This window comes from Emys orbicularis, chromosome 1 (genome assembly GCF_028017835.1).
Source record: "Emys orbicularis isolate rEmyOrb1 chromosome 1, rEmyOrb1.hap1, whole genome shotgun sequence".
In the NCBI taxonomy this organism is placed as follows: domain Eukaryota; kingdom Metazoa; phylum Chordata; order Testudines; family Emydidae; genus Emys; species Emys orbicularis.
Window position 1 is genome coordinate 702,085 of NC_088683.1, and position 13,156 is coordinate 715,240.

The window sequence follows — 13,156 nt, forward strand, 5'->3', positions numbered from 1 at the left end:
GTAGTGGTACAAAAATGGTGCTGGAGAGTGACCCAGCACTGGCCATGTCTTATCTGAATGCAGTGACATGGTGCTCTTCCTATTCCCAGGAAGCTGGGGCATGATTCTGTGACTTGCTTTCCACTATAAGAAACTCAAGGTACGATAGTAGAGAAGACTAGGGCTTCTTCAGGATTTCCCCAGGATCAGGCCCTCACTCCCTGGGCTGGGATACCCCTCTTGTCACCAGCAAGCAGGGACTCTCACCCACCAGAGCTGGGGGATTCAAATATTACTGACAGGCATAGACACCCCTTCTTTCCCCCGAGCCTGATCCTCCCCCCCAGGCCAAGGTATCCTTAATTGTTGTTGATTTGTATAGTGGTAGTCCATAGAGGGCCAATCAGGATCGGGCCCAGTTGTGCTGGATGCTGCACAAGGACTTAGAAAGACAGGATTTCCTGTTTTGAAGAGCTTAGGGTTTAATTGAAAGCAAGATGCAGTCAGCAAGTATGAGAAACAACGGATGATAAAAGAGGAATGAGGACGAGACTTCCTGTCCCACAGCTCCAAAGGTTAGCTGTGTACATAGCTTGCTTGATGGTTCCAACACATTTGAAAGTATTAAAAAATATAAATAAACAAATAGTGTGAGCTACTCCTGACTCCCTGCAGTCTGGCCATCAATAAGGGCTGATTTCTTATAAGAGTCACAGGAGAAGAGGGACTTAAGGAGGAGAGAGTAGTGGCTTTATGGAGAAGCTCATGATGGGTGTTCTTCCCCACATGCCATCATTTGACTCTGACCTGCTTGGTTGGGGACCCCTCGTATCTACCCTCAGGCATAGACTCTGACCTACTCAAACTGGGGCTGCCTTGAGCCGTCTCCAGGCACTGTCTCTTCAGCTGCCAGTCACTCTTGCAGTGTGAAATGGAAAGTGTATTATTAGTGCAGTGTGGAGTTTCCTTCAGACACATGCCATTTGACCCTGTGTCTTCCTCAGTGCTCATGGCAGTGCTGGAGTCTGTTTGACCTTCAGCTTTAGGCTTCCTCAGTTCAACTCCTGGCACAATTCCTTGGGGCAGTGCTGGGATGTTGGGATCTTTGATGCTGCTGACTTATGCTGCTGGGCAGAGGGGCAGAAAAGGGTCAATTGGTCTATAAAACAGCAGCAGCTGAATGAGAGGAACTCTGAGCAGATCCTAAGCAGAAAGAGAGAAAATAATCTCTCCAAAAGGCTTGTCCTTCCAGATGGGACCCTCTATCCTGGGAAGAGGGAATTACAGGCCCTTCCGTTAGCCTTCGCAGGATTGCTGCAACATGGGACTAACTGTGTCTGTGGAGTGACACAAGGGAGAGATTTTGTGCAGTGAGTAGCATGATGTTTGACACAAGAACCTCTGTGCAATGGACACGAGTGTCCCGCACTCTGCTAGTGGCAAAGAGTTCAAGTCACTATTGCATGGCACTAGTGGACTATGCAGCTTGAGGGCCATGTTTTCAGAAAGGCGGGGGCTGAGGACTAGTGTATGGTGGGGGGACATCTGAGCTTGTGTGAATGTGCTGCCCCCAAAGATGTGTGGGGAAGTATATAGGCACTTTGCAGACAAAGCTCTATTAAAAATAATCCCTTTGTGTTGGGTCTTCTTTTGTTCCCCAAACTGTATTGAATCTGTCCCTTAGTATGCAGACAGGGCAGTGCAATGAGAAGCTGAGCCTCCAGTCCCACCTGATTTCTGTGGGGAAGATGCTGACTTGTGCATTTAATTTAGTTAGCTTTTTCCTGTGTATGTGTGTTGCATCCACTGATGTGTCGCTCCGAGGTCGTGAGGATCAGGCAGCAAAAGAGAAGCCCATATCCAGCAGCCAAACGGAGAGACTGTTCCCTGTGAGGGACAGAGAAATAGAGTGGCAAAGAGAGACAGGGAGGCTGTCACACAGCAAGACAAAAGTGTGTGTGTGACACGCACGCCTGCTGCTCACTTGAAGAGAACACGGTCCTGAAAGCCAGCGCTGGTGTAACTTGTACTCTTGGCACAGAGTGCTGCTGCTTTACTTGGAGAGAATGAGATTGTGGAATGCATGTGTTTGCAAGCTCCACATCCCAGTTTGGAGCCTGCTCTGGCCTGAAACAGGGACTGAGAGACCGGAGTGAGAAAGGAGAGGGGCAGAGTGAGGGACATGGGCTCCTCCCTAGGAAGAAAACTGACTGAACAGAAAGACAAAAGGCAGACTTCAGGGGCTAGAAGGTCCAGAGTGAAGAGCAAGGTACCCTCTGCTTCCATCCTCGTCTCCTATTCCGTTCTTACAATTACAGCCCTAGGCATCTCTCTGTGAGTAGGGTCGTGGTGTGTTGGTGCCAGGACGGCCGTCACGCGCTGTGGCACTGTGGCTGATGGATGTGATGGATCTCACAGGAGCATTGGATTTGGGTGAGAGGTTTTGTGTTTGAGAAACACTTTTTGTGGAATATCTCTGAGACAGTCTGAGGGCAGAGTTTATTTCCCTGTGGTGTGACCATTGGTATGTAGTTGGCTTACATTTCTAAGCAAACTGGTGTGTATATTTATACTCCTTCCTTTGTGTGGGTTGGAGCATCAGTTTTGAGGCTATTTCCCTTGGGAAAATGGATGCACATAGCTGATTTCTTTTGGGCACAGTATATAGTGTACAGCTCTCTCAGGACGATGACATGAAAACAGGATTGATTCTACTTGGTTTGTGGTGCTGTGGGATCTCGTGGTGCTGTGGTGCATAGCATATTTCTAGAGGCAGTTGTTTTGAATACTATAAGAGATTTGTCCATTTGCTCAGCAGAGTACAAGAGACTATATCTCGGTGGCCAGCTGCATTTGGCGTTACAGAGTGGGGGAGGTGGGAGGGAAAGGAAAGGAGGATCCTTGTACTCTGTACCTTCCCTGCGTTCTGACCATATCTGTGGTTGTGGCTGTGATTCTCTCATGGCAGTGATGGTTAGGATATCTCTGGAGGCAGTACTGAAATCTGGCATTCTCTCTTCAACAAAGCTATTATGGCTGTTGGTTGGGGTGTCAAGGATTTTCCCTTTTGTGTCAATGCAGACTGGTGACATTTTGGTGCTGCTTAGTTTTGTTTAAAAATCTGCCTTCTGTATGCTCATAACTTTTTCATAAATGACCCAGGTTTGGGCTGAATTGTCTCATGACTCAGTCTTGCCAACTCTGCAATTTTATTTTTATAATTATTTTTATTGCTAGTCCTTAAATTTTTTTAAAGACCCAGCTCCCAGATCCATGTGATTGTGTGAGAATATCAGCTTCCATTTCAGAATAAAGCAAATTTTAGTCCTTGTGGTTGCAGAGAAAAGCCTGAAAATGTGAACTGTAGTATTCAGAAACCAGAAGACAAATGAAAAGAACATAGTTAATTTTTTTTTTTTAAATCTCATGATGTAAGCCAATCTCTTGGTTTTGGGGACCTGATTCACGCCCCCAAAAGCTTGGTGTTGGTAATACTGAACTGTGACTTTGTAGCATTCTGTTTGTGAGTTATCAGCATGTTGTGCAAGAAGCCACTATACAGGCAGAAAAACATGAAAGGTTGGAAAGATTTCTGCCACTGGGGTTCTCGGCAGCTGGGAGGGTCTGGTCAAGTCAGGCACTTGTCCGGGGGAAGGTTGGGAGAGGGCATGAAAGCTCCTAGATGATGTTTAGTTCTGTGGTTTCTATTTACTTCATTTCTTAGAAATTCTGGTCTGTTATTTGTCTCAGAAGCTGAGAGGCCTGCTCACCCAGATGGGGAGAGATAGAAAGCAGCCATTCAAGCAAGTCTCCTGTGGGCTCAACCTTATTCCTCCTCATACTGATGCCCCCTGAGGTCCCTTCCAACCCTGATATTCTATGATGCTATGATTTTAAATGTCAAGGTAACTGACATTATCAAAGTCTCTTATTTACCCGTATGAAACCCTCAGTCCTGCTAATTGTGCACAGTCAGTCTAGGTAGCCTGACTAGGACAGATTACTAAGGATGAATATAGGCAAACAACACAGGAATGCAGGGGCAAGATTAGAAAGGCAAAGGCACAAAATGAGCTCAAACTAGCTACGGGAATAAAGGGAAACAAGAAGACTTTTTATCAATACATTAGAAGCAAGAGGAAGACCAAAGACAGGGTAGGCCCACTGCTCAGAGAAGAGGGAGAAACAGTAACAGGAAACTTGGAAATGGCAGAGATGCTTAATGACTACTTTGTTTCGGTCTTCACCGAGAAGTCTGAAGGAATGCCTAACATAGTGAATGCTAATGGGAAGGGGGTAGGTTTAACAGATAAAATAAAAAAGAACAAGTTAAAAATCACTTAGAAAAGTTAGATGCCTGCAAGTCACCAGGGCCTGATGAAATGCATCCTAGAATACTCAAGGAGCTAATAGAGGAGGTATCTGAGCCTCTAGCTATTATCTTTGGAAAATCATGGGAGACGGGAGAGATTCCAGAAGACTGGAAAAGGGCAAATATAGTGCCCATCTATAAAATAAAAACAACCCAGGAAACTACAGACCAGTTAGTTTAACTTCTGTGCCAGGGAAGATAATGGAGCAAGTAATTAAGGAAGGATAGCTCAGTGGTTTGAGCATTGGCCTGCTAAACCCAGGGTTGTGAGTTCAATCCTTGAAGGGGCCACTTATGGATCTGGGGAAAAAACAGTACTTGGTCCTGCTAGTGAAGGCAGGGGGCTGGACTCAATGACCTTTCAAGGTCCCTTCCAGTTCTAGGAGATAGGATATCTCCATTAATTAATTAACCCCCTGCTCAAAGCAGGACCAATTCCCAACTAAATCACCCTTTTTGCATGGACCACCTCCTCTGAGCCTATAACATTTTCTTCCCAGACATAGGGGAAAAATTATCTCTGGCAGACCTTCCCGTGGATTCTGGGAAGTGTAACATCCCAGCACACAGATGTGCTCATTTGTTAAAGGAGTTTCACCTCTATGTGCAGAGTTTTCAGACTCCGTGCTCTGTAATACATTAATTGGATAACTCAGGAGATCTATACTGCATGAGGCAACTACCCCTACTGAGGCATGCTAGGCGTTTTCCTCCTGGGGCAGTTAATTAAAGCTAGTCCTCTTTGACAGCCAGACTCCAGGTAATATTAGTCAGTTTCCATCTCATAATAAATAAAAAAAAGATACAATGAAAAGTTTCCTATTGTGTTACAATTAATGTCACCTACAGAAATGCATGCACCTCTGGTGTGGAATGCAGCAGCTGTTTAACAGCAGGTTTAGGTCAGGAAGCGAAGGACAATCCTGTGTCCAGTTGAGGTTACGGCGGGTGGGGGGAATTGGGTCAGTAGAATCATAGAATGTACTTAGCTGAGTTAGAAATTGGCTGGGACATCAGGGTTAACACCCTGACGCTTGCCAAAAGCACCATGGGTTGCGAATGTATGAGTGGCCAGGGACTTGGGGATTGATCACTGCTGATGGTACCATCCTTTGGTTGCGACATAAGACTAACACTGCACTGAGGCTTTGGGGTCAGTGCTAACTCCAAAGGGAAAGTGCTCACATAGACACCCACACTACCAGCTGCTCCCAGCATCCCCTAGCCCTGTGCCAGACATTGTGGTTCATACTGATTCGGTGGGGACAGTGCTTCCACTGAGTGACTCATGCTATTCCTTGTGGCACTCTTCTCCTTTCCACTGTGCAGAGGCTGTTACTGACTCTGAAACAAGAGCTCCCCATTCAGAGTCAACCATACAACTCCCTTTATCACAGCACCACCCTGGAGCACAAAGTCAGAGGGGAGAGCGCTCCCAATGGATTCTGCTACTGAGGGATAGAATGCTTTCCATGGAATCACCAGCACTACTAGGTATTCATAGAATCATAGAATATCAGGGTTGGAAGGGACCTCAGGAGATCATCTAGTCCAATCCCCTACTCAAAGCAGGACCAACACCAACTAAATCATCCCAGCCAAGGCTTTGTCAAGCCGGGCCTTAAAAACCTCCAAGGAAGGAGATTCCACCAACTCCCTAGGTAACGCATTCCAGTGCTTCACCACCCTCCTAGTGAAATAGTGTTTCCTAATATCCAACCTAGACCTCCCCCACTGCAACTTGAGACCATTGCTCCTTGTTCTGTCATCTGCCACCACTGAGAACAGCTGAGCTCCATCCTCTTTGGAACCCCCCTTCAGGTAGTTGAAAGCAGCTATCAAATCCCCCCTCATTCTTCTCTTTTGCAGACTAAACAATCCCAGTTCCCTCAGCCTCTCCTCATAAGTCATGTGCTCCAGACCCCCAATCATTTTTGTTGCCCTCCGCTGGACTCTTTCCAATTTTTCCACATCCTTCTTGTAGTGTGGGGCCCAAAACTGGACACAGTACTCCAGATGAGGCCTCACCAATGTCGAATAAAGGGGAACGATCACGTTCCTCGATCTGCTGGCAATGCCCCTACTTGTACAGCCCAAAATGCCATTAGCCTTCTTGGCAACAAGAGCACACTGTTGACTCATATCCAGCTTCTCGTCCACTGTGACCCCTAGGTCCTTTTCTGCAGAACTGCTACCTAGCCATTCGGTCCCTAGTCTGTAACAGTGCATAGAATTCTTCCGTCCTAAGTGCAGGACTCTGCACTTGTCCTTCTTGAACCTCATCAGGTTTTTTTTGGCCCAATCCTCTAATTTGTCTAGGTCCCTCTGTATCCGATCCCTACCCTCCAGTGTATCTACCACGCCTCCCAGTTTAGTGTCATCTGCAGACTTGCTGAGAGTGCAGTCCACACCATCCTCCAGATCATTAATAAAGATATTAAACAAAACCGGCCCCAGGACTGACCCTTGAGGCACTCCGCTTGAAACCGGCTGCCAACTAGACATGGAGCCATTGATCACTACCCGTTGAGCCCGACGATCTAGCCAGCTTTCTATCCACCTTACAGTCCATTCATCCAGCCCATACTTCTTTAACTTGGCGGCAAGAATATTATGGAAGACCGTATCAAAAGCTTTGCTAAAGTCAAGGAATAACAGAGCCACTGCTTTCCCCTCATCCACAGAGCCAGTTATCTCATTATAGAAGGCAATTAGGTTAGTCAGGCATGACTTCCCCTTGGTGAATCCATGCTGACTGTTCCTGATCACTTTCCTCTCCTCTAAGTGTTTCATAATTGATTCCTTGAGGACCTGCTCCATGATTTTTCCAGGGACTGAGGTGAGGCTGACTGGCCTATAGTTCCCCGGATCCTCCCCCTTCCCTTTTTTAAAGATGGGCACTACATTAACCTTTTTCCAGTCATCCGGGACCTCCCCCGATCTCCATGAGTTTTCAAAGATAATGGCCAATGGGTCTGCAATCACATCCGCCAACTCCTTTAGCACCCTCGAATGCAGCGCATCCGGCCCCATGGACTTGTGCTCGTCCAATTTTTCTAAATAGTCCCGAACCACTTCTTTCTCCACAGAGGGCTGGTCACCTTCTCCCCATACTGTGCTGCCCAGTGCAGCAGTCTGGGAGCTGACCTTGTTCGTGAAGACAGAGGCAAAAAACTCATTGAGTACATTAGCTTTTTCCACATCCTCAGTCACTAGGTTGCCTCCCTCATTCAGTAAGGGGCCCACACTTTCCTTGACTTTCTTCTTGTTGCTAACATACCTGAAGAAACCCTTCTTGTTACTCTTAACATCTCTTGCTAGCTTCTTTAGAGAGCTCTAGCCAAGTCTTGACCCTACTTCACGTATGGGATTGGTCTGGGTCGCAGCCCAAAGTGATGGTCTGGCTTCATGTCTCCGAACCCAGTTTGGGATACTTCATGCAGGGTCAGAGAATCATTCACTGGGCCTTCTGAGAGGACAGTTAAACCCTCTTTGTATATGTAAGAAAATTGACAATTTGACATCTTGTAGTAGGAGTGAATGAAATCTCTGTTTGTTGATGTCTAATAGTCTGTGTGAAACCCGTCAGATCACTGGTATTTCAACTGCATCCTGCTAGCAACTGGAAATGTGACCAAATGGCACCCCACTCCCCCCTGTTCTTGGGAGCTGGATGCTTTTGTTACAGTTCTAGCCAGCATTCTGGCCAAACTGAGCCCTGAAAAAGATTTTGTTTTATGCTGTTTGTTTTATGCTGAAATTGCTCATGAGCCACAGGAAGGACTTTGAAGCAGAAGCCTTCCTATGTTAAGGGAATATTGTCTTCCCACCCTCAGAAAGTATGGCCCTACACCTAGCTTCTCATAAGAACGGCCATACTGGGTCAGACCAAAGGTCCATCTAGCCCAGTATCCTGTATCCAGTGTCCCAGGTAATCATTAATTGCCCATTTCCAGCTTCTGGCAGACAGAGGTGAGGGACACCATCCCTGCCCATCCTGGCTAATAGCCATTGATGGACCTATCTTCCATGAATTTATCTAGTTCATTTTTGAGCCCTGTTATAGTCTTGGCCTTTACAACATCCTCTTGCAAGGAGTTCCACAGGTTGACTGTGTGTTGTGTGAAAAAATACTTCCTTTTGTTTGTTTTAAACCTGTTGCCTGTTAATTTAATGTGGTGACCCCTAGTTCTTGTGTTATGAGAAAGAGTAAATAACATTTCCTTATTTACTTTCTCCACACCAGTCATGATTTTATACACCTCTATCATATCCTTCTTGGTTGTCTCTTTTCCAAACTGAAAAGTTCCAGTCTTATTAATCTCTCGTCATATGGAAGCCGTTCCATACCCCTAATCATTTTTGTTGCCCTTTTCTGAACCTTTTCAAATTCCAATATATCTTTTTTGAGATGGGGCGACCACATCTGCACGCAGTATTCAAGGTGTGGGCATACCATGAATTTATATAGAGGCAATATGATATTTTCTGTCTTATTATCTATACCTTTCTTAATGATTCCCAACATTCTGTTCACTTTTTTGACTGCCACTGCACATTGAGTGGATGTTTTCAGAGAACTATCCACAATGACTCCAAGATCTCTTTCTTGCGTGGTAACAGCTAATTTAGTCCTCATCATTTTATATGTTTAGTTGGGATTATGTTTTCCAATGTGCATTACTTTGCATTTATCAACATTGAATTTTATCTGCCATTTTGTTGCTCAGTCACACAGTTTTGTGAGATCCTTTTGGAGCTCTTCGCACTCTGCCTGGGACTTAACTATCTTGAGTAGTTTTGTATCATCTGCAAATTTTGCCATCTCACTGTTTATCCCCTTTTTCAGATCATTTATTAATATATTGAATAGGAATGGTCCCAGCACAGACCCCTGGGCGGACATTATTTACCTCTCTCCTTTCTGAAAACTTACCATTTATTCCTACCCTTTGTTTCCTATCTTTTAACCAATTACCATTCCATGAGAGCACCTTCCTTCTTATCCCATGACAGATTACTTTGCTTAAGAGCCCTTGGTGAGGGACCTTGTCAAAATCTTTCTGAAAATGTAAGTACAGTATATCCACTGGATCCCCCTTGTCCACATGCTTGTTGACCCCCTCAAAGAATTCTAGTCGATTGGTGAGGCATGATTTCCCTTTACAAAAACCATGTTGATTCTTTACTGTAGTTTCAACCAGTTTGCCTGGTACTAAAGTCAGGTTTACCGGTGTGTAATAGCCAGGCTCACCTCTGGAGCCCTTTTTAAAAATTGGCATCACATCAGCTATCCTCCAGTTTTTTGTACAGAAGCTGATTTAAGTGATAGGTTACAGACTACAGTAAGTAGTTCTGCAATTTCACATTTGAGTTCCTTCAGAACTCTTGGGTGAATACCATCTGGTCCTGGTGACTTATTACTGTTTAGTTTATCAGTTTGTTCCAAAATCTCCTCTAATGACACCTCAATCTGAGACAGTTCCTCCAATTTGTCACCTAAAAAGAATGGCTCAGGTTTGGGAATCTCCCTCACATCCTCAACTGTGAAGACCGATGCAAAGAGTTCATTTACTTTCTCCTCAATGGTCTTATTGTCCTTGAGTGCTCCTTTAGCATCTCGATTGTCCAATGGCCCAACTGGTTGTTTAGCAGGCTTCCTGCTTCTGATGTACTTAAATTTTTTTTTGCTATTACTTTTTGAGTCTTTGACTAGCTGTTCTTCAAATTCTTTTTTGGTCTTCCTAATTATATTTTTACATTTCATTTTCCAGGGTTTATGCTCCTTTCTCTTTTCCTCATTAGGATTTAACTTCCACTTTTTAAAGGATGCCTTTTTGCCTCTCACTGCTTCTTTTACTTTGTTGTTTAGCCATGGTGGCACTCCTTTGGTTCTCCTACTATGTTTTTTAGTTTGGGATATACGTTTAAGTTGAGCCTCTATTATGGTGTCTTTAAAAAATTTCCCTGCAGCTTTCAGGGATTTCACTTTTGGCACTGTACCTTTTAATTTCTGTTTAACTAACTTCCTCATTTTTGTGTAGTCCCCCTTTCTGAAATTAAATGCTATACTGTTGGGCTGCTCTGGTGTTTTCCCCGCCACAGGGATGTTAAATTTAATTATATCATGGTCAGTATTACCAAGCGGTCCAGCTATATTCATTCACCTCTTGGACCAGATCCTGTGCTCCACTTAGGACTAAATCAAGAAATTGCCTCTCCTGTTGTGGGTTCCAGGACTAGCTGCTCCAAGAAGCAGTCATTTAAGTTTCTTGACAACTTTATCTCTGCATCCCGTCCTGAGGTGACGTGTACCCAGTCAATATGGGGATAGTTGAAATCCCCCATTATGACTTCGGAGTAATTTCTTTACAAGAAGAATATCTCATTTATTTTCTTTCATTTCAAGGAAGAGGATCTCCACTCCCTTGTATTATTTCCTCTCAAGGAGCTTTTTTCTGGAGGCTGTTGATTTTTCTTGTAATTTCTTGCTAATGGAGGATAATGGACTGCTGCAGCACAATGGGTTGCCAGCTGGACTGCTGTGTGCTAAACAACCTCCTCCCCCCTGCACAAGCACATTCCTGATGCTTAACCTCATTCACACTTTTGTAAACATGCCTCAAACTTGCTTAGCAAAATCATCTACTGGTACTGAGCATTGTGAGTACTGATATGCAACTTTCACTGAAGCACAAGAAACTATGCTTTGTAGTCATGTCAAGAGGAGCTAGAGTGAGAGGTTTCATTTGTTGAATATCTTTATTAATGATCTGGATGATGGATTGCACCCTCATCAAGTTCGCAGATGACACTGAGCTGGGGGGGAGAGGTAGATACGCTGGAGGGTAGGGATAGGGTCCAGAGTGAGCTAGACAAATTGGAGGATTGGGCCAAAAGAAATCTGATGAGGTTCAACAAGGACAAGTGCAGAGTCCTGCACTTAGGACGGAAGAATCCCATGCACTGCTATAGGCTGGGGACCGACTGGCTGAGCAGCAGTTATACCCCTCTATTCGGCACTGGTGAGGCCACATCTGGAGTATTGTGTCCAGTTTTGGGCCCCGCACCATAGAAAGGATGTGGACAAATTGGAGAGAGTTCAGCGGAGGGCAACGAAAATGATTAGGGGACTGGAGCACATGACTTATGAGGAGAGGCTGAGGGAACTGGGGTTATTAAGTCTGCAGAAGAGAAGAATGGGGGGGGGGATTTGATAGCAGCCTTCAACTACCTGAAGGGAGGTCTAGGTTGGATATTAGGAAACACTATTTCACTAGGAGGATGGTGAAGCACTGGAATGGGTTACCTAGGGAGGTGGTGGAATCTCCATCGTTAGAGGTTTTTAAGGCCCGGCTTGACAAAGGCTGGCAGGGCTGACTTAGTTGAGGTTGGTCCTGCTTTCAGCAGGGGTTGGACTAGATGACCTCCTGAGGTCTCTTCCAACCCTAATCTTCTATGATTCTATGTTTCCAGTGGCCATGAGGTCTCCAAGGCAGTGGTCTTGGGTATGTGTCTTTTCAAATGTGTCTTGCAAATAAGGAAATAATCCTAGAATTTATGGATTGCAAGGCTGGAAGGATCCATTGTGATCATCTAGTCTGACCTCCTGTATAACACAGGCCATAGAACTTCTTCAAAATAATTCCTAGGGTGCATCTTTTAGAATAGCATCTGATCTTGATTTAAAATTGTGAGGTGATGGAGAACCCTATCACCTCAGGAAGGGATTCACCTTAAATGACTGCTTCTTGGAGCAGCTAGTCCTGGAACCCACAAGAGGAAAGGCAATTCTTGATTTAGTCCTAAGTGGAGCACAGGGTCAGGTCCAAGAGGTGAATATTGATGGACCGCTTGGTAATAGTGACCATAATATAATTACATTTAACATGCCTTCTGGTGGGGAAAACACCACAGCAGCCCAACAGTGTAGCATTTAATTTCAGAAAGGGGAACTACACAAAAATGAGGATGTTAGTTAAACAGAAATTAAAAGGTACAGTGCCAAAATCCCTGAAAGCTGCATGGAAACTTTTTAAAGACACCATAAAAGAGGCTCAACTTAAATGTATACTCCAAATTAAAAAACATAGCAAGAGAACCAAAAAAGAGCCACCGTGGCTAAACAACAAAGTAAAAGAAGCAGTGAGAGGCAAAAAGGCATCCTTTAAAAAGTGGAAGTTAAATCCTAATGAGGAAAAGAGAAAGGAGCATAAACTCTAGAAAATAAAGTGTAAAAATTTAATTAGGAAGGCCAAAAAGGAATTTGAAGAACAGCTGGGCAAAGACTCAAAAAGTAATAGCAAAAATTTGTTTAAGTACATCAGAAGCAGGAAGCCTGCTAAACAACCAGTTGGGCCACTGGAGAATCGAGATGCTAAAGGAGCACTCAAGGACAATAAGGCTATTGCGGAGAAACGAAATGAATTCTTTGCATCGGGGTGGGCGGGGGGAAGGTTCTCTCATGGATTGGTAACTGGTTAAAAGATAGGAAACAAAGGGTAGAAATAAATGGTCAGGTCTCAGAATGGGGAGAGGTAAATAGTTGTGTCCCCCAGGGGTCTGTACTGGGCCCAGTCCTATTTAACATATTCATAAATGATCTGGAAAAAGGGGTAAATAGTGAGGTGGCAAAATTTGCAGATGATACAAAACTATTCAAGATAGTTAAGTCACAGACAGACTGCGAAGAGCTACAAAAAGATCTCTCAAAACTGGGTGACTGGGCAACAAAATGGCAGATGAAATTCAATATTGATAAATGCAAAGTAATGAACATTGGAAAACATAATAATAAAAATTATA

General features: G+C 44.5%; 1 protein-coding gene across 1 annotated transcript in view; it reads left to right on the forward strand.

The window, feature by feature from the left end:
* Nucleotides 1–13,156, forward strand: part of SHANK3 (SH3 and multiple ankyrin repeat domains 3) — a 610,715-nt gene that overhangs the window by 71,838 nt on the left and 525,721 nt on the right. The gene's annotated exons all lie outside the window — the stretch shown is intronic.